We start from the raw sequence: 25,427 nt of genomic DNA, 5'->3' as shown, positions 1-25,427 counted from the left end.
GTCTAAGGATAGATATGAACTCAGATCCTTCTGACTTCAAGCCCAGTGCTCTATCTACCTTAATACCTAGCTTAGATCCTTCTGACTTCAAGCCCAGTGCTCTATCTACCTTAATACCTAGCTGCCCCACTATGGTCCAGTTTTTGAGAAACTTATAGGGTAAGATAAAGATGAAAAGTAATGTATGTATGCAGATTAGGAAACTAAACTTCAAGGGGGTTAAATGATAGTGAATGGCAGAATGGGAATGAGAATGAATCCAAATGCTTTTCCCTCCATTCTTTCCATTTCCCCATATTATAGAGAAGCCTTATTCAAGGCTTCATGATTTACTTAAGGCACACTGGATTAATTAGGGAAAACTTGTCTCTTTTTAACCAGTTCAACCCCCAATACTATCTGTTAACTCAGGTGAAGTCATCCTTTGGTGGGGGTTCTTGGAAAGAATAACTCTCTTATTGTGATAGCCCAAGCCTCAGAGAAAAGAAATTACTTGTCCAAGGAAAAACAGCTAGTAAGAACTGAGCTGAATTGTTGCCATTTGACTGATAAGACCCTACCTTGATATGGAAGGCTCAGGATTTCTCTGGAACTATAAGCAATACCTAGCTGAATTACCCTCCAAACCGAATTATAGAAGATTTGGTTTTGTGGTACTCCAACAGGAAGTTTCCCTGATCATGGGGAGCTTGGGTTACAATGTACAGAAATTAGTTTTCTTTCTAAACTATTTATTCCCTGCAACAACAACAAAAAAAAATTGGTGTAATTCATTTCAGTTGCAATATTCCATCCATATCTCTAAGCAATAGAGTCTTCATTGGCTGATCAAAATTTAGAAGTAGGCAGGGGCATTCTGTTAATGTTTAACAACTGGCTCATCAACACCCCTCTACACACACACACACACACACACACACACACACACACACACACACACACACAAAATGTACTGCATAACACACTTTTAAGTTTAATCTGCATTATCAACATTTGCTCCATCACTTAAGTCTAAACAATCAACAAAACAATAAATCAGGCCCTAATTTGTCATGTTTGCTGACTTCTGAAGTATAAATGTTCACACTGAAAATTTTAACAATCAGTTCCTGAGGGTGGGAAGCACTTCTCTTCTTTTTAAAGAGTCTTAGGGAAGGTCCTGATTTGACATTGAGAAACAATTTGTTACAGTGGAAAGAGCTTGGCTTTGGCATCAGAGAACCTAATTCTTAATCCCATTTCTAATGTACTACCTGTGCAGATTTAGGAAAGTCCCTTAAAAGCTCTGGGCCTCAGTTTCCCCATCTATAAAATGAGATGATTATATGCCTTTAAGGTCATTTCTAGCTCTAAAATCTAAAATTCTGTGATCCTTCTCCCCAGAACCTCCAACAGATTTTTCATAGAAGAAGAAAGGAAGAAGAAGAAGAAAGGAAGAAGAAGAAGAAGAAGAAGAAGAAGAAGAAGAAGAAGAAGAAGAAGAAGAAGAAGAAGAAGAAGAAGAAGAAAGAAGAAGAAAGAAGAAGAAGAGGAAAGAAGAAGAAGAAAGAAGAAGAAAGAAGAAGAAGAAGAAGAAGAAGAAGAAGAAGAAGAAGAAAGAAAGAAAGAAAAGAAAGAAAGAAAGAAAGAAAGAAAGAAAGAAGAAAAAGAAAGAAAAAGAAGAAGAAGAAGAAGAAGAAGAAAGAAGAAGAAGAAGAAGAAAAGAAGAAGAAGAAGAAGAAGAAGAAGAAGAAGAAGAAGAAGAAGAAGAAGAAGAAGAAGAAGAAGAAGAAGAAGAAGAAGAAGAAGAAGAAGAAGAAGAAGAAGAAGAAGAAGAAGAAGAAGAAGAAGAAGAAGAAGAAGAAGAAGAAGAAGAAGAAGAAGAAGAAGAAGAAGAAGAAGAAGAAGAAGAAGAAGAAGAAGAAGAAGAAGAAGAAGAAGAAGAAGTTGTGCCCTTTCTCCCATTTGGAAATAGGCAAATAATATGTAAGTTATCCCTTGAGTACGAGCTCCATTGCCCCTGGGAGGGTGAGATGGAGGTTATATTCCCCCCTTCCCTAATTCTCAGGTTGCCTATCAGAATTCATGTGTCTTTTCATTCTCCCCAAGTGCCCTCTGCTCTTACCCTACACTGTTCCTATGAAGACACCCTGCTTCTCCCCCCAAGGGCTGCGTTTCCTTCGTAAGTAGAAAGCCACACAGTACAAAAGCTGAATAAACAGGCTGCAGAAATTAACTTGGAGTGTTCAGGGAAAAGAACAAAGAATTTAGACGTGAGCCGAGAAAGGAATTCTAATTGCAGGAGGAGGAGCTGCACTGGCCTCTTGCAAGAGACACGCGAAGCAGAGATATTTTGGGGGGGGGGCAGTTGAGGCAGGCAGGCAAGCAGGCAAGATATTGATTTGATAAGTAGATGAGGGAGATTTCTAATGTAATGAAAAGGCTGATGGAAAGGAAAATAAGGACAGAGGGGAAAAGAGATGAGAATGTGCAAGGGACAGCTGAGTACTCCTCCACCAAGGGGGATGCTGGGGGAGCAGAACGCATCATCACGAGTTTTCTAGCTCTCTAAAGGAATAGGAGGAAAGGGGCCGAGGGACCTCTTGAGATAGCAGATGTTCTTATGGCAGAGCAATGATGGAACTATAATTACAGCCTGAGATGGCATCCCAGGTGGGTCCAAGAGAGCAGGCAGAGGACTGGCAGTTGTAAGGCACCTAGGCAACAGTGATGGCTTGTCCCTTCCCTCATCTGTCTCAACAGTGTCAAGAATGAAGAGGCAAAGGAGAGATGACAGGCCCCCTTCACTCAGAGAGAAGTCCTCCCTGGACAATGGCATCATAAAACTTGCCTAATTTTCAAGCTAAAGGCAGCAGTGTAGTGGGTTGGGTTCAAGGCCTAACTTTTCCACTTATTAACTAACTATGGAACTTCAGACATCTCTCTGACCTTCAGTTTTCCCATTAATAAGATGACAGTAAAAAATATTTGCCCTACCTTCTTTACAGAGAAGCTGTGAAGTCAGATACAATAATGTGTGTAAAGTGCTATATAAATGTCAGCTATTATCTTTTAGTTTTGTCCAGGCTTGTGATTTTAGTAAGGTCAGGAACTCCTAGTGGGGAAAACCTGTCCAGTGATGCAGATTGTCACATACTAGCTAAGTGATCCTGGGCAATTTATTTTAGCTCTCAGTGTCCCCAGTGAGTTTCTAAACCTATAAGTAATAGACAAATTCCAGAAGACAATTCATCCCACTATTCTCCTTTATATGTTTTTAGTTAGGAAGTTTTTTACCCTAAATTGGCATCTTTGTCACTCCTATCCATTCTTTCTGGTTCCTTTCTCTGGGATCAAACAGAACAAATCTAGTATCTCCTTCAAGTATTTGAAGACACTTATCATTTCCTTCATGAGTCTTCTCTCTAAACTGGGTATAACATAGTGGACTGAATAGCTGAGACTGAAGTCAGGAAGACCTGCATTCAGATCTGACCTCAGACACTGTGGAATCAATTTAACTCCAGTTTGCCTCAGTTTCCTCAAATCTAAAATGGGAATAATGACAGCACTTACTTCCCAGGGAGGTTGTATCAAATGGGATATTTGTAAAGCATTCAGCACAGTGACTAGCACCAAGTGATAACTATATAAATGCTATTATTATTACTGTTATGCTAAATTTCCCTAATTCCTTCAACTGATATTCAAATGGCATTGACTCAAGGCTTTTCATCATTCTGGTTGCTCCCCTCCAGACTGATTAATGCTTTTATTAAAGCTCCAGCTTATTAATATCTTTCTTGAGACTGTGGCAACCAAAACTGAACACAATAGCCCAGATAAGGTCTGACAAGGGCAGAGACTGGTGAAACCATCACCTCCCAATTCCTGGAAACTCTGCTTCTCTTAATGTAATCCACGATTACATTACCTTTTCTGGCTCCTACATCACAGTGCTAACTCATATTGAGTTCACAGTCCAGTAAAACCTTTAGATCTTTTTTTGGAATAACTGCTATATAACTATGCCTCTCCCGTCTTATATATGTGAAGTTGGCTTTTTATACCAAAGTATAATACTTTACATTTATTACTATTGGATTTCATCTTATTAGACTCAACCTAATTCTCCAGGACTGTCAAGATTTCTGAGGATTTTTTATTCTATCATCCACTGTATTACTCTTCTCTCCCATAATGCATTATCCTTCTCTCCCATATTTGTGTCATCTGTTTGTTATCTAGATCATCATCCAAGACATTGATAAATATGTTGATCAACACAGAACCAAGCACAGACCCTTATGGTACTTTACTGGAAACCTCCTGCCATATTGACGTTGAACTGATTTAACTTTATCTATTATCTTATCCATAGCTCTCCAGCTTTTCCACAAAAATAGATGAGGTACTTTATGAAAAGCTTTGCTAAAATCTGGTTTATCTATGTTGATAGCATTCCACTCATCTCTTAGTTTAGTAACCTTGTCAAAAGAGAAAATAAATTTAGAGTGCCATGATGTGTTCTTCATGAAGCCATTCTGGAGCTTCCCTTTCCAGATAGTCACTAGTCATCATTTTTAATGATCTATTCTCAAATTTTCCAAAAAATCAAAATCAAACATTCTGGCCTATAAAATTGCAGATGCTCTTCTCTTCCTCCCTCCCTTTTAAAAACTAGGTACAACATTTTCCCTTCTCCAGTTCTGTGGTGGCTCGCCTATTTTCCATGATCATTCAAACATCAGTGCTAGTAATTCAATAATTCACATCTTCTTGATCTTTTGGTTCCCAAGATAAAAGTCCCATCTATGGCAGATGATGAGTGTATCAAAGTATTCCCTCTCCCCTCCCCCCTCTTCTCTCTCTCTCTCTTTTCTCTCTCTCTCTCTCTCTCTCTCTCTCTTTTCTCTCTCTCTCTCTCTCTCTCTCTCTCTCTCTCTCTCTCTCTCTCTCTCTCTCTCTCTTTCTGCCCTTACTCTTCTTGGTCAGTTACATTCTATTACCTCCATGGCAAAGATCCATTTCTTTGGCAAAAGAAAATAGAAGGCAAAAGGAAGCAGTAAGCCTCTTTGCTCGTTCTCTTTTGTCAGTTACCAGCTTCCATCTACTCCAAGCAAAGGCCCTAGCTTTCCTTTGATTCTTCTTTTTTTCTCAAAATAGATTCTCTTTAGTTTCTAAAGTCCCAATAAATATTTATCTCATCCTTAGCTTCCCTTTTGCCTTAGCCTTTAACTTGGCTACCTCACTCAGGTGATATAACTCCATTGGATCTTTTTTTTTTTTTGCAAGATTGCATCAAAACTGGAGGACAGCAGAACTGATGGGTACATCAACATCTCGTTCTTTGGATAATCTTAAGATTAGGTTTGTAAATTCAATCCTTCCAATGAACAACAACTTTTGAAATATTTTTCCAAAGGTTAAAAATTGACTATAGCAATGATTTATCAATCAATCAATCAATCAATAAACATTTATTAAGGATTTATTATGTGCACTGTGCTAAGTACTAAATAATACAAAGTAATTGGTTATATTGAAGTTTTAAAAGAATCACCAATAATTTACATTTTAAATAATTATGTTTAACACAAGGCAGTTAGTTATATTGAATGTCAATTTAAAAAACTCAATATTTTAAATTTTTTAATAATTAACCTTTCAAATATTTTTTCTAAGTTTATAGCATTTGTACTTCTGAAAAGCCCACAAGCCAAAACTAAAGTGGACGAAAAGTTGGTACATGATTTTTTTTGTTCACAGATGATTGTGCATTTAATATACCCTCTTAAACTGAGATATAACAAAGTACAGATTGATTCTCTGCTGTTTGTACTAATTTTGGCCTTACAATTAACAAGAAGAAAACGCAGGTGTTTCACCATCCATATATAGAACCATCCATTACAGCAAATGGAGAAATTTGGAATACTGAGGATAAGTTCACTTACGTTAGCAGTATATTCTCCAGGGATGTACACATTGGCAATTAAGTTGACTCACACATTGCTAGAACTAAGTTAGTGTTTGGGAGGCTCTGAAGGAAAGTATAGGAGAGAAAAGATATTAGATTGCCAAACAAACTAAAGGTCTACAGAGATATTATGCCTGTTGTATGCCTGTAAAACTGGACAATATACCAGCAGCATCCCAGGAAAGTGAATTGCTTCCATTTCAATTGACTTAAAAAGATTCTGAAGATCACCTGAAAGGATAAGATATCCAATACTGAGGTCCTTTCTTGAACTAAACTGCCAAGCATTCAAACTCTACTACAGAGAGCACAACTCCAATGAGCTAGTCATATTATTCAAATGCCAAATTGATGCTTGCCTAAAAGGCTATTTTATGGAGAACTTATACAAGGCAAGCACTCGCGTGTTGGTTAAAAGACTCTCTCTGATCTCTCTGAAGAACTTTGGAATTGATTGGGTGAGGTGAGAGACACTAGCAAAGGACTGCCCAGAATAGTGTACCTACATCAAAAGAAGGTTCTGTACTCTATCAGTAAAGAAAATTTAAAGTAGCTCAAAAGAAATTAGAAATCAGACATTTAGAGCAAATGTTCACATAGACTATATGTGCCTGACCTCTGGTAGAGCATTCAGAGCTCATATCGATCTGATCAGCCATAGTTGGACATACTACAACTTGACTTTAACATTGTGATGTCATTTTGGTCCTCTTCAACCAACCAAATGCTGAAGTTATCAAAGCTTAAAAGGCACTGAGAGTTTGGGGATACTCTATATAATTGAGTCTGATTCTTTTTATCTTACACATTACACTTTTGTCAGAAAAATTTGCTGCAAATATTTTTCCCAATTAACTGTTTTCATTCTAATTTTAAGGGCATTTATTTTGTTTGCATAAGACTTTTCAATTTTACACAATCAAGGTGTCTAATATATTTTCTATAATCTCTTTCCCTGTTTTAGCCATGAACTCTTCTCCTTTCTTTTGGGCTTCTCTAACTTGTTTATGATGTGACATTTTATAGCTATAAAATGTATTCATTTGAAGTTTATCTTGGTATATAATATGAGTTAGTCTAAACCCAATTTCTAAAAAATCAAAGTTTTCTATAGTTATATGAAAATGCTCTAAATCACTATTGATTATGGAAATAAAAATTAAAATAACTCAGAGTTACCATTTTACACTATCAAGTTGACTAATATGATAGAAAGGAAAAATTATAAATGTTGGAGATGTGGGAAAATTGATACACTAAAGCATTATTGGTGGAGTTGTGAACTGATCTAATAATTCTGGAGAACAATTTGGAACACACCCAGAGGGCAATAAAACTGTGCATACTCTTTGATCCAGTAATACCACTACTAGGTCTGTGTCCCAAAGAAATCATTAAAAGTTAGAGGGAGGGGAGGAGGGAGTGATCTATATGTACAAATATATTTGTAGCAGCTCTTTTTGTGGTGGCAAAAAGTTGGAAATTGAAGGGATGCCCATCAATTGAGGAATGGCTAAACAAGTTGCGGCATATGAATGCAATAAAATACTATTGAGCTATAAGAAATAATAAGCAAACAAATTGCAGAAAAACCTGGAAAGACTTACATGAACTGATGCTGACTGAAGGCATTGTAGAGCCAGGTATTGTATAAGTAATAGCAGCATTGTGCAGTGATTAACTATGATTGACTTAGTTCTTCTCAGCAATACAACAATCCAAGACAATTCCAAAAGACTCATGATGGAAAATGTTATTGACATCTAGAGATAGAACTGGTGGAGTCTGAATGCAGATCAAAGCATACTATTTTCACTTTTTTTCACATGATTTTTTTTTCCTTTTTGTTCTGTTTATTCTTTCACATGACTAATGGGGAAATGTAAAACATTTGCACATATATATAAGATATCAAATTGTTTGCTGTCTTGAGGATGGAGCAGGGAGGGGAAAAGGGAGAATAATTGGGAATTCAAAATCTTATTTTAAAAATGTTGAAAATTGTCTTTATATGTAATTGGGGGAAAATACTATTTAAATCCAATTTCTATCATGTTGCCTTCCCATTTTTCTCTTACCTCCTATCAAGTAATGAGTCCTTGCCCTGGAAACTGGGGACTTTGGATTTATCAAACCTTATGTTACTAGGCTCATTTGCTTCTGTAGTTATTTCTCTTTCCATCTTTTCTTGTTGCATTTTGAACATATGCAGAAAGACTAATAATTCTGCTACTTCATTAATAAAGTTAATTTTTTCAATTCATTTTATTGCTTTTAGAGTCTTCTAAGTAGACAAACATCATCTACAATAATTTTCTTCCTTCATTGCATGTCCCATTCTCTCAATTTTTTCCTTATTAACATAAGTAACATTTCTAGCATTATATCAAATAATATTAATGAAAACACGCACAACCAAATCTTATTGGAAATAAATTAATAGCTTATACATATTACACATAATGCTGGCTCTTTATTTTAGATGGCTATCATTTGCCATATTCAGGAAAGATCCATTTATCCCTGTTTTTCTGTTTGTTGATTTGTTTAACCAGAAATTGAAATTGCATTTTGTCAAAAGCTTTTTCTACTTCTATTGATAGTCATGATTTTTATCATTCTTGTTATTAATATGATCTATTATGTTTATAGTTTTCCTATGATGAACCAAGCCTATATTCCTGGTATAAAACCAACAGTCATATCGTATAACCTTTTAGATATGTTGCTGAGGCCTTTTGGCTAATATTTCATTATTTGTTACCTTTTATTATATTTTCAACACATGAACAAATATATGCTTGCTAAATTTTGTTAGATACACTCCACCTCTGGCCAGAAATTTGTTATCCTTATTTTTAAACTATGGGACAGAAATCCAAATACCATTCCTAGATCTCACTTTCTTAGCCAGCTGTTCACTTCACAAATTATCCTTCTTATTCTACATCCATCACCTTCCATGGGCAATAGTGAGGAAAACATCAGTTGTGTTGCTATGGTCTTCTGTTTCTTGTTCAAGATTTCACAAGATTGGCAATACATTTTAGACGTCCTCTGACAGCATCATTTTGTGTTTGTATTAATTGCCAGAAGTGTATACTTGTGATTCATTTTGATAAGACTTGGGAGGTTTTCTGTTTTGGATACAAACTCTGTTGTCAACAATCACATTGTTTAATGGCTGCCTCAGTTCCTTTGAACCAATTACTACTACTTTTTCTTGTTTACTTCTCTGGTCCTTATAAATGATCTTTCACCTGAGCTTTTCTGTGGTTCTTCTATATCATTCTTTGAAGGATAATCAGCTTCTTTCTCCTACAAGCATCCATCTCCCTCTTCTTTAGAAAGAGCCTCAAATCTATTTTTAAGCTCTAGTTTGTATAGGTATCATTTTTGTTCCCTTCATACTTTCAGTATCTTGTAAAAGATTTCCTTCTCTCTTCCAGCTGCTTTCTTTCCCTTTGAAAGCCTTGAGAAACACACTCCATGCCCTCTTACAACCTAGAATATGGAGGTGCACCCTATGAGAGCCTTCTCCTTTTGCTCTGAGAGGGAAATCGGTTTACATATAGAACAGAGATAATATAGAGATAATATAGTCACTTGTCTGTGTCAGAAATATAAACATCATACACAAGATACAAGTTATTGAAGAATTTTTCCTATTCTTTAAACTGATTAAATTTTTAGCCTTAAATTGTTTGTTGGATTTTTGTTTGTTTTAACTTTCTATGAGTATTTGCTAAGATGCTAAGCATCTGATTAAAATGTTTATAATCAATTATTACCTCTTAATAACTTGACATCCCCAGTCTACTTTCTTTCATTAATCTCAACAATAATTCCACAGCCACACCCAACTCTCCTTCTCAATTGAAACAGCTACCTGTTTCTCCACTTTGCTCTACCCATCAATTCACTCTGGCAATGTGTTTTTCATTGTTCCACTTACCTTTTCTCATTTGCCTTGTCTTGCCTTGCCAACTACTTTCTCCTTGTTCTTCTTAAGGTTCTACTTTCTAATCCTTCTTGATCCTCTTTAATCCTTTTGTATCCTACTTAATTGCCATTGATTGCGTTCTTCTTTTTACCCAGAAGTAGAATATGAACTTGTCTATAATTGCCCTCAAATGACATTTTAAAATATCTACTACAAATATTTCTTCACCTCTCTCAGTCAAGATTTCTAAGCCTTGCCATGAAACTCTATTCAATTTTGCCATTCAGCTTCCTCAGTCAATGGTAAGAAATTATTCTCCCTATTCAGGCTATTGCAGAATGTCATCTAAGATGGTTACAATTCTAGAGAAAAAGAGGAGATAGAGCTGAGAGATATGGTGGCCATAGAATTGACAGGACTTGAAATGTGATCGAACATAAAGGGAAGAATTCCTTGAGAAGGAAGACTCAAAGATGGATTAGAATTACAAGCCTAGGTAACTAGAGAGATGGTGGTGCCCTCAACAGAAAGAAAAAAGAAATCCAAGTTTGGGGTGAAAGATGAGTTTATTTTTGAGCACATTAAATTTAAGGTTTTAAGAGGGATATTTAGGTGGGGATATCCCATAAGAAATCGGAAAAATCTGTAGAAGAAATGGAGAAATGGGGACAGAGTGGGAGGGAGGGAGAGGAGACAGACAGAGAGGGAGGGAGAAAGAGACACAGAGACAGAGGAGAAAGGGAGTGAAATTTGTAAATTATCTGCAAAAGGTTAATAATATCTAGGAAAGACTCTGCCCACTACTCCATTTTTGTCTGCTGAATTTCTTTTCTTCATAATTCAATTTAGATAACACTTCCTTCAAGAAACTTTCCCTGATCTCCTTCAAATAAAGGTATATATATATTTATGAAGCACTTATTGTGTACCTGACATTGTGCTAAGAGCTGAGGATGTGAGTACAAAGAATGAAATCATTTTTACTTAAAAGGTGTTCACATTCTAATGGAGATAGACAAGAAGTTCATATAAAATAAAGCCATAAAAGTGGATGATAATATCAAGAAAGAAAGCCTAAAGAAAGGAGAGAAGGCTACCAAGACCAGACCAGAAGAGGGTGAGAGACAGGCAGAAAAATTCAAGAGACATCACATTTCAAGGTCAGGATGAAGACAAGAAATCAGCAAAGAAAACAGTAGGAACAATCAGAGAATTTAGAGAAGAAATATGAGTATAATGTCCTAGAAGCCAAAAGAGATAGAGATTATTAAGAACAAGAATGTGATATCTACAGTGTCAAATATTCAGGAAGTCTGGAGAAGACAAAAACAGACTCACACAAAAAGGCTACTGGATTTAAGGATGACAAAATTCATTAGAGAACTATTCAGCGTGATGATGGTAATGGAAGCCAGAACTAACTTTGGGAACATCTCTAAATAAACATTTCTTAAGGGCTAAGTGGACCATAGGTTTTTATTGGTAGCAGGGATCTAGAGGCCATCTCATTTAGCCTCCTTTACAGAGGAAACTTAGGTTTAGAAAATTTTAATGACTTGTTCATAATCATTCAGACTGGAAACAGCAGAGGTGAGATTTGAATTCAGGTCCTCTCATACTAGACAGTTTTCTAAAGCTGCCCTATACCTCTAGCTAGCATTTGGTATTGCAAAGAGACCAAGTTAAGCCTAATGTTAAGAAAAAGCGTTACTGTTCAAAGTTAAATTGGCTGCTTCAGGAGTTAATGGATCCTTGTCCCCTGGGGTTCTCCCAACAAAGGCTGAATAACCATGATTATTGTTGTTGTTGTTCAATCATTTTCAGTCATGTACGATTCTTTGTGACCCCATTTGAAGGCAAAGATACTAGAGTGGTTTGCCATTTCCTTTCTCTAGCCTATTTTCCAAATGGAGAAACTAAGGCAAACAGAGTTAAGTGACTTGCCCAGGTCCCATAGTTAGTAACTGTCTGAAGCTGGATTTGAACTCAGGAAAATGAGTCTTCCAGATTCCAGGCCCAGCATTCTATTCAAGATGCCATCTACCCTGAATAACCATACAACAGATATATGTGGAAGGAACACTTGTTTAGGTACAAGATGAATTCTGAAATGCCATCCAATACTAATATTGTATGATCCTAAGAAGTCTATATTACAGGATTTGATAACCATTTAACACCTCTGGGCTTCATTAGAACAGGAGTTCTTAAGCTTCTGAATGTCCCAGAGTTTCTTGAGCATGGTTTAGTGAAGTCTTCTCAAAATAATGTTTCTAAAGGGCCTAAAATAAAATACATATGAATAAAGAGGTAAGCAATGGTTAAGAAAAAAAATAAAGATGTATTTTTTCTATTCAAGTTCACAGGAATCCTGAAATCTGTTCATGGATTAAATAATAAATATCTAAGGTCCTTTCCCACTCAAGACTCATGACACTATCGTTTTAAATAGAGTTATGTATAGAGGTGAGAGAAAAGCCTTGATGGCCCTTGCAGACATATAATGTCACACTTCCCTTTTGTGACTCCTAGAGATGCCCCTAGACAAACTGGGGGCAGCCGAACCAGTGTAGCAACTAGGAATGATAGAAGCCTCTAAGGGCAGTTGAACTTCTTTTCTTTCAAGACGAGTTCCCTGCCCAGTGTTTGCTACTGTTCTGCTCGGATTATTCTTCAAGGAGTTAAAATGGCGGTTCAACATCTTCCCTGGAGATACTGCTCCTCAGTCATCTCATAGTTCTCATCGGTTAAAGATGTGAGAGGAATGTACAGTGTCCCCTTTGCTATCTGAATTGTACCATGTTCTCGACAATTCTCAGTCCCCTGTGGATTCCCAATAAATATTAATGGATGAGAAATGAATTGACTAGACGAGCTGGGTTACAGAAGAAGACAGTGGGAATCAGGATCCTTCATCTTCTTTGCATTCTGTTTTAAAACACTGGGTGAAAGCAACTAAATGTCTTTTCCTTAATTTATCTAGGAAAAAGCATCTTCATACTATACCTACTATACACCTCTGACTTCTCCCCAGTGTTAAGGGGTGGGAGGAAAGATTAGGGGAATCAACCTGCAATTACAAAGGTGCTAGATACAATCAATTTGTTTATTCATTCAGCAGGCAGCACTCATTTTAAAAGCCCCTAACTTCCTATTTCATGACTGACATCAATATAAATCAAACTAAACTGTACACGTCATATCATGGGGAAAAAAATTTATTTGCATGATACATTATACCTTTAAAGCATCAATAGCCACCTGCAAATGGAATTTTTGTCAGTGTCAAACAAAAAATGATATGGATTCATTCTGGCACTGACCTCCATCTGGGATACAAATGGGTTTTAAAAGATAGAAATGAGGTTTTAATTCATCAGTGATTTCATTGCATATTCTTAGACTTCTTCCCAACCTCACCTTTCTATTTGCAAAAATCTGTTTTTCAAGGTTGTCTCTAGAGAGACTTCCAGATTTCAGTCCATTAAAACACGGAGAGAGAGAGAGACAGAGAGAGAGAGAGAGAGAGAGAGGAGAGAGAGAGAGAGAGAGAGAGAGAGGAGAGGAGAGAAAGAGAGAGACAGAGAGACAGAGAGAGAGAGAGAGAGAGAGAGAGAGAGAGAGAGAGAGAGAGTCAGAGAGAGTCAGAGAGACAGACAGAGACAGAGAGAGAGAGTCAGAGAGAGAGAGAGAGAGAGAGAAGAGGAGAGAGAGAGAGAGAGAGAGAGAGTCAGAGAGAGTCAGAGAGACAGACAGAGACAGAGAGAGTCAGAGAGAGAGAGAGACAGAGAGACAGAGAGAGAGACAAAGAAAAAAGACAGAGACAGAGAGAGAGTCAGTGAAAGAGAGAGAGAGAGAGAGAGAGAGAGAGAGAGAGAGAGAGAGTCAGAGAGAGAGAGAGAGAGAGAGAGAGAGAGAGTCAGAGAGAGAGAGAGAGAGAGAGAGAGAGAGAGAGAAGAGAGAGAGAGAAAGAGACAGAGACAAAGACAGAGACAGAGACAGAGAGAGAGTCAGAGAGAGAGAGAGAGAGAGGAGAGAGAGAAGAGAGAGAGAGAGAGAGAGTCAGAGAGAGTCAGAGAGACAGACAGAGACAGAGAGAGAGAGTCAGAGAGAGAGAGAGGACAGAGAGACAGAGAGACAGAGAGAGAGACAAAGACAAAGACAGAGACAGAGAGAGAGTCAGTGAGAGAGAGAGAGAGAGAGAGAGAGAGAAGAGAGAGAGAGAGAGAGAGTCAGAGAGAGAGAGAGAGAGAGAGAGAGAGAGAGAGAGAGAGAGTCAGAGAGAGAGAGAGAGAGAGAGAGAGAGAGAGAGAGAGAGAGAGCACTAGCACTACCGTCACCATCCACCACCAAAAAGCATTTTGGAACCAGGATGTGTGAGGCTTAAGTAAGACTAACAAAGAATTTATGCAAGTGGGGTTCCACAAACAAGCCAGGATACCAATTCCTTTCTGGCTCTGAAAAGGGGGAAGGCTATTGTCTATCCATAATGAAGCCCCACACAAGTCTTTTAGATTTGAAAAGAACCTAGAGATAGATAACATCTAACTGAAGTCATCTAATAAGTGGCTATTTCATCTTTTGGGGGTGAGCTCAAGACCTGTGATTCTATCAGCTTGCTGAACTTTCAGTATAGAAATGCTTGGTTGAAGGAAGATCAGCAGTTTTTCTGTTATAGATTTAGAGTAAGACTTCTTAACTTTGGGGTTGGGGGTTCATTTGGGGGGGGCTTTTTGACTTTTTTCTGGCCTCTTTTTTTTTTCAACTGCTTTGGCACTTTGGTGAAGTCTGTTCTCAGACTCACTTTCCTAAATGCATAAAACAAAATGTACAAGATAGCAAAATAAACTAATTATGCTGCAATATAGTTATCACCAAAAAAATCTGTAAAAATGAGTTTAAAATCTTAGGGAACAGACTTAGAAGTCAAGATGGTGGAGTTTATGGAAAGACATAAACCCCTGTGTCCCTACTAGAAAATGAACTGGACTAAATCCTGATTGGGAAGTCAAAGGAAGAAATCATAGTGAGTGATTTCTAGTTGGTACAATACAGGTAGATAGACAAAGAGGATTATGGATCCTGCTGAAAGAGTCTGGTTGGGAATATTCCAGTACCTAGGGGCTGAAAGAGGATCTGAAAACAAGCTTGAAGCACCAGAGCAGGAAAGAAGTCCTGGCGGGGCAAAGGGGAGGAAGAAGTGCCTGAATCAGTCTTCAGTGCAAGAATAAGTGTCTCTGGCTGCTGGGTCTCTAAGGACTTAAAGAAAATGGAGAAAAGCAAATCAAAAGCAAAGAGTGACTTTGACCTGGAGCAGAACAGAGAAGGGACTCAGACCTACTGAAACCAGGGTGAAACTTTCAATAGAATAACTAGGGTTGAAATCCCAGGCCAAAGCAGAAGTCTATAGTACACTCAATGTGAACCTGCAGAGCTCCCTAGTGGAGTGATAGTAGCTGAGTTCAGAAGCAATCTACTGAAACTTCCAACCAGGGATAAGCCAACCAGCATCTTGCTCAGACCCAAACCTGGGTCAGGAAAGTGTAGCGCTAATACTAGGAGGGCAATGAACAGATTTTGTCCCAGCTCACTTCACTTTAAGGACTTGCATGTTCCCAGTGTGAGTCCTGAAGTCCCTGAAGTCCACTCACTAGCCTAAAAATGTGGCAGAAAGATCTGAGGTCTGAAAGGTCAGACCAAGTATTCACCATAAGAAGTACAGAGAACCTAGTCTTAAAAAGTTCAAAATCAGGAAGCAGGCAGGAAGAATTAGCAAACAGAAGCAACAACAACAACACAATGATCATCCAGACACAAACCCAGAAGAGAATGACTTGAAAACATTCCCAGAGCAAAGTGTCAAAGAAAAATGTAGCTTGGGAACAATTTCAACCAGAATTCTTAAAAGAAATAAAACAAAAAAATTTTAAAATGAGAGAACTAAAAAATAAGTATAAAATCTAAATGAGAGTAGTAGAAGAAAAAAGGAGAGTAGGGGAAGAAATAAGAGTTACAGAAGAGAGGTATGAGAGGGAAATAATTGATTAAAGTGACCCACAAAACCGTAACTTCCCTCTGTCTGTAAAAAAAAAAAAATTCCCACCACAATATATGATGAGCAATTCTGATGGACGTGGCCCTCTTCAACAATGAGATGAAAAAAATCAGCTCCAATAGAACAGTAATGAATTGAACCAGCTACACCCGGTGAAAGAACTCAGGGAAATGAGTGTGAATCACTAGGTATAATTCCCAATCCCTCTATTTTTGTCCACCTGCATTTTTTATTTCCTTCACGGGCTAATTGTACACTATTTCAAAGTCTGAGTCTTCTTGTGCAGCAAAACAACTGTCTGGACATGTATACATATATTGTATTTAACTTATACTTTAACATATTTAACATGTAATGGTCTACCTGCCATCTGGGGGAGAGGGTGGGGAGAAAAAGGGGGAAAATTGGAACAAAAGGTTTTGCAATTGTCAATGCTGAAAAATTACCCGTGCATACATCTTGTAAATAAAAAGCTATAATAAAAATAAAAAATAAAACAAAGTTAAAAAAAATTCCCTAAAAATTTGAATTGAGCAAATAGAAAATTATAACTCATAAGATATCAAGAACTAAAGATTGAGAGTTGGTGCCTGGGAGGCACTAAAAATTTTAATGACTTGTCGAAGTTAATAAGTAATAATTGGGGGAGAGGGGAAATCAGAGCAAAAGGACTTAGGTTCAAATTCTAACTGCCACTCAGTAGTTGTTTGGCTTTAGGTTAATTATATTTCTTTATACCTTAGTTTCCTCCTCTGTAAAATGAAAGAACTGGACTGAATGACCTCTAAATTCTCTTTCATCTCTAAATCTATACCCTCATCATAATATAACTAGCATGTGTTAGAGGTAGGATATGAACCCAAAAACTTGATTCTAGGGTCATCCACTGAGCTAGCCTTTGTTGCCTACCAAGCCCTGGGAAAAAATAATGACCAGAATCAAACGTCTCAACCGTAATAATTATCATATGTTCAGAATTGAAAGGGATTTTAGCAGTCCCTGAGACTCTCATTTCCTCTCAGGAAGAAGGGAAAAGATCCGGTCTCCCACTACATTAGGAGACATCTCTGGCAATTCTAATCTATATTTGGCCATTAGACTCAGATGGCTCTGGAGGAGAAAATGAAGCTGGTGACTCTGTTCAGCCCTGTTTCATTTAAATATAATTTATTTGCCAGTCATGGTGGTGAGGTGTAAGAAATGAGGGTTGAGATCCCCTCACAGCAATGAGGTCCCTGGATCGTCAGCAGACTTTGTGAAAGAATTCACAAACCCCAATGAATACAGGCTCAAGGTTTGTAGCAAGAATGGGTTTATTACACTAAGAAAACAGCTTTCTTAGTGGGCAAACTCCTGTTAGGACTTTTGCAAAGATGGGTTTACACTGAGAAGCAACTCACAGGGCATTCCTGATTAGGAATTGGCAGAGATGGATTGACAGGACTCTTGGTTGCATCGGGTTTGTTTTGGCTCGGAACTGGGGGACCTTTCAATAGAGGGTGGTGATCATGTCTCTGGCCAAGATCTCCAATTGAATAGATTACTATCTGAGAGTTTTCTCTATGAACAGGAGGGTGAGGCCCCTCCCAGAAGACAGGAGGGTTTGAGACTCAGGACCATCCTTCTCCTCAGGGTCTTTCTAACCCTTCCCCCCAAAAAATCAGGGGAACAGTTTACACCAACGGCATCATTTTCCTGAGGTCATGGTCCCCTTTGAGAAGAAGAGCAAACAATCTCTGTGAGTAGTAGTGGGAGCTGTCCCCCTGGAGACCCAACTGGAAGTGACTGGTTTGATATTTTTATTAGTTTTATTGGGGTTTTTTGACTATTAAAAGAGGCCATTCTCTGGCCCATTTCTTATTTAGCCTTGATCATTGATTGGGCATTGCTTCAATTAAATCGAGTCCTATTGAAGACCTTAGCTTAGAAAAATTAAGGTCTCCCACTGCATCAGGGAGAAAATGAGGCTGGTGCCTTGCACAGCTCTCCCTCACTTCAATCCAACTCACATATCATTGCATCAACTCCGTGATGCCATGGTTCTCTTTAAGAACTAAGGACAAACAACAACAGAGGAAGAAACTAAGGTCTAGAGAGGTTAAATTACTTTCCTGGGGTCATATTACAAATAAGTGAGAGAGTTGAGATTCAAATTTTTCAATCAAACAATAAACTTTATTAAATACCTACAATGTACCAGATTAACAGATAGAGTGCCAGGATTGGGGTCAGGAAAACCTGAAAACCTGTGTGACCCTGGGCAAGTCACTTTGTTGAGGGTGGGAAGGGGATAGACCTGTGCTTTAAGAAAATCACCTTATGTCTGAAAGGAGGACAGTTTAGAGTAGGGCTAGATGCAGAAGATAGACCTACCAGCAGGTAATTTGTACAGAAGGATGCTGTGTCGGAGGAGAGAAGGGAGCACATACCAAATATTACAAAGGTGAAATCAAGAGGCCTTGACAACTGAATGGATATGGAGAGATAGTGAGAAATAATGAAGATAGATGAATATTTACAAAAACATAGATTGCCCAGATTAACAGAGGAGGAAATAAATTACTTAAATAGTTGCATTTTAAAAAAAGAAATTGACCAAGCTATTAATCAACTCCCTAACAAAAAAAATCTCCTGGGCCAGACAAATTTACAAGTAAATTCTACCAAACATTTAAAGAACAATTAATTCCAATACTATGCAAATTATGTGGAAAAATAGGGAAAGAAAGCATCCTACCAAATTCCTTTTATCACACAGATATGTTGCTGATACTTAAACCAGATAGGGTCAAAAGAAAGAAAGAAAATTATAGACCAATCAATATTGATTATATAGACCTAATGAATATTGATGCAAAAATCTTAAATAAAATATTTGTGAGGAGCCCAAGATAATTCCTAAATTGGAAAACTGAGGGACTGGGAGGATGGTGTTGCCCTCTACAGTAAAAGAGAAAGTAGAAGAACCTATGTGTACAAAAATGTTTGTAGTAGCTTTTTTTGTAGTGGCAAGAAACCAGAAAGTTTCTTGATAGCTGCTCATAAGTTGGAGAAAGGCTGAAAAAGTTAAGGTATATAAATGTTAATGGAATATTACTGCTTTATAAGAAACAACCAGAAGGATGATTTCAGAGAGGCCTGGAGAGACTTATATGAACTGATGCTAAGTACAATTAGTAGAACCAGGAGAACATTGTGCACAGCAACAGAAAGATTATATACTATAATCAATTCTGAAGGAGGTGGTTCTTTTCAATAATGAGGTGATTCAGACCTAAGGGTCATGCAAGAGATCCAGGAGATAGTACTGTCCTAAAAATCTAATGAGAAGAGATTATTATAGATGAGAAAGTGATCAACAGTATCAACAGCTGCAGAAATGTCAAAGACAATTAAGACTGAGAAAATGTCATTTGATTTGGCAATTTAGAACTTATTACTTTGAAGAGAGCAGTTTTGATGGAATGATAAAAGTTGGAAATCCGATTATACAGGGTTAAGAAAAGAACAAGAGGAGAAAAAGTGGAGGCACCTACTGTAGTCAGCCTTTTCAAAAAATTTAGCTACAAGAGGAGAAAAGCTATAAAAGAGGAGAAAAGCTATAAAATGGTTACCAGGGGAAGTGAGGAGGTGTGTGTGTTTTTTCTGAATGGGGAAAACATGTTATGTTTCTAGGAAGTAGGAAATGAGCCATTAGAGAGGGAGAGATTAAACATAAGTCAAATTTTGGGGATGACAAAGGGGGCGATCTGTTAGAGGAGATGGAATGGGATGGGATGGGATTACTGGGATGGAATGAGATCATTTGAACAAGTACAGAGGTTAACCTCCATCATGTGAGACGAGATGAAGGAAAAGAAAGTGGCAGAGGACACCTGAGTGATGGGAGATAAGGAAGAAAAGGAAGCTTATTTTTCTACTATCATTCGACTAGAAAAAGTGTGCCAGATTTTCAACCAGTCAGAGAAAAACTTTTCCTGTCCAGATGAGATTCTCATCCCCAGGTCATTTCAGCCCTTTCTCCACCCACCTACCCTTCCTCTTCTTAAATGACCCAGCAGATGAAGTTCATCGGGCTCCCATTCAGGAGTAAGGCCGCTGCTGCTGCATCCATCTTCTGTGACTTGTGCTGCAGCACCACTTAGTGGCCACATCCCAGAATCACAACGATAATCAGCCTCAAAACGTTTTGCTCATTGCTGAGTCAAGTTCACCCCTACCCATGAGACAGAGCTGATTGATGCTGACAATAAAAATGTACAAGTACAAACAACTAATTCTCTCATTCTATTTGTCTCTGCAGTCTGTCTCTTGTCTCTGTCTCTCTTGTGTCTATCTCTCTGCGTCTCTGTCTCTCAGATACACATTTGTGTTCACACACATTATTTCATATATAAATTCATCCATCAACAAACATTTAATGGACACTTTCTTATTGAACAAGTGGTTCCTAAGTATCCACACAAGGCTACAGGGTTAGGAGCCGGAGAAAAGTCTCATTCCATTCCTCATTTGCAGGTCTGTTTGATTTCAAGACCATCAAACAAGAATCTTATCTTAACTTTTAACTCAGCTTTATATAGGCAACATTTTCTTAACCCCCTTTAGTCTCCCCTTCTTTCTAATTAAAGAAATGAAGGATAGAGTACTAAATTCCTCTCATAATTTCCCTTTTTAGAAGATAGGATCTGGATTTTCCCATTCAAATCCACTTTCTATCTCTAGTTGCATGGAACATGATACCTTGCTGGGATCTCCTCACCGCCACCCCTTTCAAACTTCCTCTTGTACATACTATATTCCCCCATTAGATTGCAAGTTCCTTGCCCCCCATCCTTATTTGGATCTCCAGCACTTATCACAGTGCCTGGGGTATAGTAGGTGCTTAATTAATATTTACTGAATTGAAATTAATTTAATTGAATCAAAGAACATGAGAGGCCAGATGGGGCAGGGAAAGGCCATTGATGCTGAGATCTGCGAAACTTGGATTCTAGTATTAGACTTTTGTTGGAACACATGGGAGAGCTGTTAAAATATACAGGAGCCACCTGACAATGGCTGCTGGAGATCCAGCCCAGAATGGATCTCCTCTTGTGAGAGGATGATACAAGGAGACTGAGAGTCCATTGCTGTTCTCTGACCTCTCTCCTCTTCCCTCTGCCTCCAATTTATCTCATTCCCAGTCCTGAAACACCTGTGTCAACAAAGGCTGCCCTGCACCTCCTTCAGATGCTATGATCCACAGCTGTGGAGCCTCTACTAGAAATGACCTGCCCCCAACAGACTTTGATATTGAATCACTGTGATTTGGGGCAAGCAACCTATCTTTTCTCCAAATCTTTCAGGATTCAAAGCTTATCTATCCCACTTCCTACTCATCCACATAACTTTTCAGTCTTGTTATGCCTTGTTCTATGAAACATAGTTTGAGATCCAATGGCAATGGCAAAAAGCTAATAATAATAATTCCACCACTTAACTCCAGAAATGTCTGCCATGTGTGGAAATGTCTCATATCCTTTCTTTGCCTCTGAGTTTCCCTAATTTTCTTCCAGTCCCCACAAAAATCCCATCTTTTTACAAGAAGCCCTTCCTGCTTCTTGTAAACATTTAGGAGAGGGGGAAAGGAGAGGGGAGGGAAGAGGAGAGGAAAAAATAATAATAGCACTTACCTCCCAGGGCTGTTGTGTGGATCAAAATGAGATCATCTATATAAAGTACTTAGAAAAGGTCTGATACATAATAGGCACTATATAAATGTAAGTTTATGATGATGATGACTGAGAGAAAATTTCATTACCACATAGAAAAAGCCTTATGACAGAGGCAGCATTTGAGTTGTACCTTTAAGGGTGGACTGGAATTTAGCAGATAAGGAGAGGAAAGGGTATATTTTAGAGCCAAGAATAGTTCACACTGATTAGAGCACAAAATGCCTGTAAGATTCTGATAAGAGATCATACTGGAAAAGTAAAGTGGCATCAGATTGTACGGGGAATGCCAGGAAAATAAATTTGAATTTTCTCAAAAAGTAATAGTGAACTTTTTCAATGCATTGATCATGCTGACTTTTCCTCTCTGGAACAATACCCTTTGGTTATATGGGATGATTTTTGGGAAGTTAAGAGGGAAAGGAATACATGGATACTAGGATGAGGTAAGAAAAAGAAAATGCACATTTAAAACATTTTTAAAGAATGAACCAAGCATAAGTACACCCCCCCACACACACACACCTATTGAAGATGTCTGAGCATAAGAGAAATGAGCCCAGGTACATTTATAAAAGTACTGTTGTAGGATATACTATAAGATATTTAATATGTATGGGAATGCCTGCCATCTAGGGGAGGGGGTGGAGGGAAGGAGGGGAAAAACTCGGAACAGAAGGGAGTACAAGGGATAATGTTGTAAAAAAAAAAAATTACCTATGCATATGTACTGTCAAAGAAAATGTTATAATTATAAAAATTAATTTAAAAAAAAGTACTGTTGTCACTGTATAAATGACCACTTGGAGAGAAGTGGGAGTGCCTGTTCAAAGGCTATTGCAATAATTCAACTAGATGATAATAAAGATGTATATTAGTGTAGATGTTGTAAGGTAGAGAGAATGAACTTCTTAATGTAGAAGTTTTTTAATTGTAACAGAATTTTGTAATTGACTGAAAATGACTGAAAAAGGAAAGAAAGAAAGAAAGAAGGAGCCAATATAACTTCAAGAGAAAGAATAAAATGGTTTTGCAACAGGTATAATAAAGTCAAAAGGAAGAAGAGGTTTAAGTAGAAAAATGAGCTCAGTTATTGACATATTACATTTGAAATAAATGTGAACTATGCAGTGAACTATGTCTGAGAAACATTCGGAAATGTGGCTCTGGATTTTGAGAGAGGTCAGGGCTGGATATTTGGGGACCATGTCCATTAAAATGATAGTTGAAGCAATGGAATTGCAAAGAGAATGCAAAGAATGAAACCAAGACTTTGGAAAATTTCATAAAAACAGGAAGGGGTTAGGGAAAAAATAAGGAGCAAAACAGAAAAAGGAAAACTTGTAGATAGAGTAGGAAAATTAAGAAATTAGATTATCAAAGGAAAAGTGCCTAATTGGAGCAAGTGATCATTAGTGACAAATATTACAAGGAACTCAAGGAAAGTGTGGACTGAAATAAGGCCATTGCTGATCTTTGGAATAGTAATTTCAAATAATGTGAAGGGTGGAGATGGAAAAGTCAGATTATAAGGAATTGGGGGAAAAGTGGGTAGTATGAAAGCAGAAGCATTGAATACAGACAACTTTTTTCAAGACCTTTAGTAGTGAAAGAGAAAAGAAATGGAATGGTAATTGAGTGAATGAGAGAAAAATCAAGGAAACATTGAAAACTATGTTTGCATATATTTTGAAAATAAAAAGCTATTATTAAAAAAAACCTTTTAAAAAATATCAAGAGAGGTATTTTTTAAATATAAAGCTTCATAAGCTATATAGAGATATGTCCTTTCAAAACCATAGCTCATGAGCCTCCACCACTCTCTTTAGAAATCAGCAAGAGACCACAATTAGTTCAAAGCAAAAAGCAAAGGCATTTAGTTAAATGATGAAGTAAGAAAGGTACTGATAAAACATTTCTCTCATAAACCTAAGGTCACTCTCTCACAAATACACCCACCAATAGTGGGAGAAAATGTACAGATTTAGGAAAGACATGTGGAGAGGCTCATGTGTAGAAATACATACTGCAAGGCTGTTGAAGTCTTCTGGTAATGTAACACTGGCTCCTGCTGGGCTGGCTCTTTGCAGGTCTCCAGGAAACACACTATATTAGACAACTAGTCCCTTAGAATCTCTGCTAGACTCAGTTCTGCGGAAAGCTATTCTTCTAGGTGAAAAGTCTTTCTGCAACATTTAGGCTGGACAGGACAGATCTCTACTGCTCTGTTTTCAGCTTTAGGTTTCAACTGAAGCTTTTAGCTATAGGAGAATCTCCCTTAGCTCAAAGCCAAGAGCTATTTTTATGTTTTCAGAAAAGCAATATAGCCAGCCAGAACCTCCAAAAAACTTTCTCTAAAGAAAAAAAAACAAAAACTAAGTTTTCCCCCCTTTTTGGAGTGTGGGGACTCTCATTTCCACTTCAGGAAATTCTCAGCCCCAGGCTCTAAACTCTTTAGAACAAAGAGCAGAGACACTTTTAACTAAGTAGGTAGTTCCCTCAGGCTTGAGTCTATCTTTTCTTTGGCCCAAACTTCTGGGTCACTGGGAAGGTCCCACGAGATGATTTGAGCTCTGTCTCAAAGTGAAGGCAGACATAGTCCAATAAACTACCAAAGAGTCATGCAGTTCAGAATCTCCCAGTTTTCCATTCCTAAACCTCTTTCATTTTGTCATTTAGAAGAGTGGAAAGAGAAAGAAAAAGAAGCAAGAAATGAAAACCTAGGGATCAAGCGCAACTCTTCTAGCAGCCCAGTCAATTTCTGGTCCTTTCATATGTTGATGTTATTGGCCAAAGACTAAAGGGATTTGGGGGTTACTTTAGGATGAGGGAGGTCTAAGCACAGTTTGGGACAGTTGTGGGCTAGTGAATCTTTAACAATCTGCTTAGAGAAAGAAGTATGATAGACATACTTTTAAATTTAATCTATATTATTAATATTTTCTCCATTACTTCAAGTCCAGATGATCAACAGTACAACAAATTCAGCCCTGGTTTGTAGCTTGAAGGTTTCCAAGATTTAGCTATTCTCACTGAAAACTTAACTCTTGGATCTCACAAGCCAGTATGAACTGGCTCTAGCATACCTCTGCTTGTAAGCAATATAGGAAGGAGATAGGGGAAGGGAAGAAACTGAAGAGGATTCAAATTTGGAATTGAAGTTAAATCAAACATTCATGGACCAAATGATAAGTGGTAGCTGATGTAGTTGGTGTAGCAATATCCCAATTCAAAATAAATATGTGACAAATTCACAATGGCCATTCTCTTTGGCAAAAAGTAGATTTAATTAGGTGAATGAAATGAGGTGAGATCTTTCAAGACAGTTATGAAAATTGAGTAGGGCTTCATTTACTTCAGAGTTTGAGTAGGCCTGAAGGACTTTGAAGATTGAGTCAAGGGCATATTTAAGTCCCCTTCCTGCTATGCTCCCATCACATCATTTTCTCCCTATTTCAGTCAAATATGGGCAACTATGTACCTATTGGTCAAATTAAATTTCTTGGGTAATTCCAGAGTTTAGAATGTAAGACCCCCCCCAGCCAATGAGGATGATGGTCAGGGATGGGAGGGAATATTTGCGTTAGGAATTAAAAGTGTTAACCCTTCCCTAGAAGATGCTTCCTCCCTTTGATCCTCTGCTGGACCAATGGGATGCCCTTCTTGAGAGAATGTAAATTAAACTTTGCTTTGCTTCTAGAGATCTCTCCAGCTTTTTTTATTAAGTGGTGACCCCTCACCAATTGTGAACCACAC

General features: G+C 37.8%; 1 long non-coding RNA gene across 1 annotated transcript in view; it reads right to left on the bottom strand.

Moving 5' to 3' along the window:
• Nucleotides 1–21,762, bottom strand: part of LOC141541361 (uncharacterized) — a 135,075-nt gene extending 113,313 nt beyond the window's left edge. The window contains exon 1 of the long non-coding RNA XR_012481761.1: nucleotides 21,633–21,762. This is a non-coding gene — a long non-coding RNA (uncharacterized LOC141541361). The remainder of the gene's footprint in view (nucleotides 1–21,632) is intronic.
• Between the last annotated feature and the right edge of the window lie 3,665 nt (nucleotides 21,763–25,427).

This window comes from Sminthopsis crassicaudata, chromosome 4 (assembly GCF_048593235.1).
Source record: "Sminthopsis crassicaudata isolate SCR6 chromosome 4, ASM4859323v1, whole genome shotgun sequence".
NCBI classification, from domain to species: Eukaryota; Metazoa; Chordata; class Mammalia; order Dasyuromorphia; family Dasyuridae; genus Sminthopsis; species Sminthopsis crassicaudata.
The sequence above is the reverse complement of the archived record's forward strand: the minus strand, read 5'-3'. Positions and strand labels throughout refer to the sequence as shown.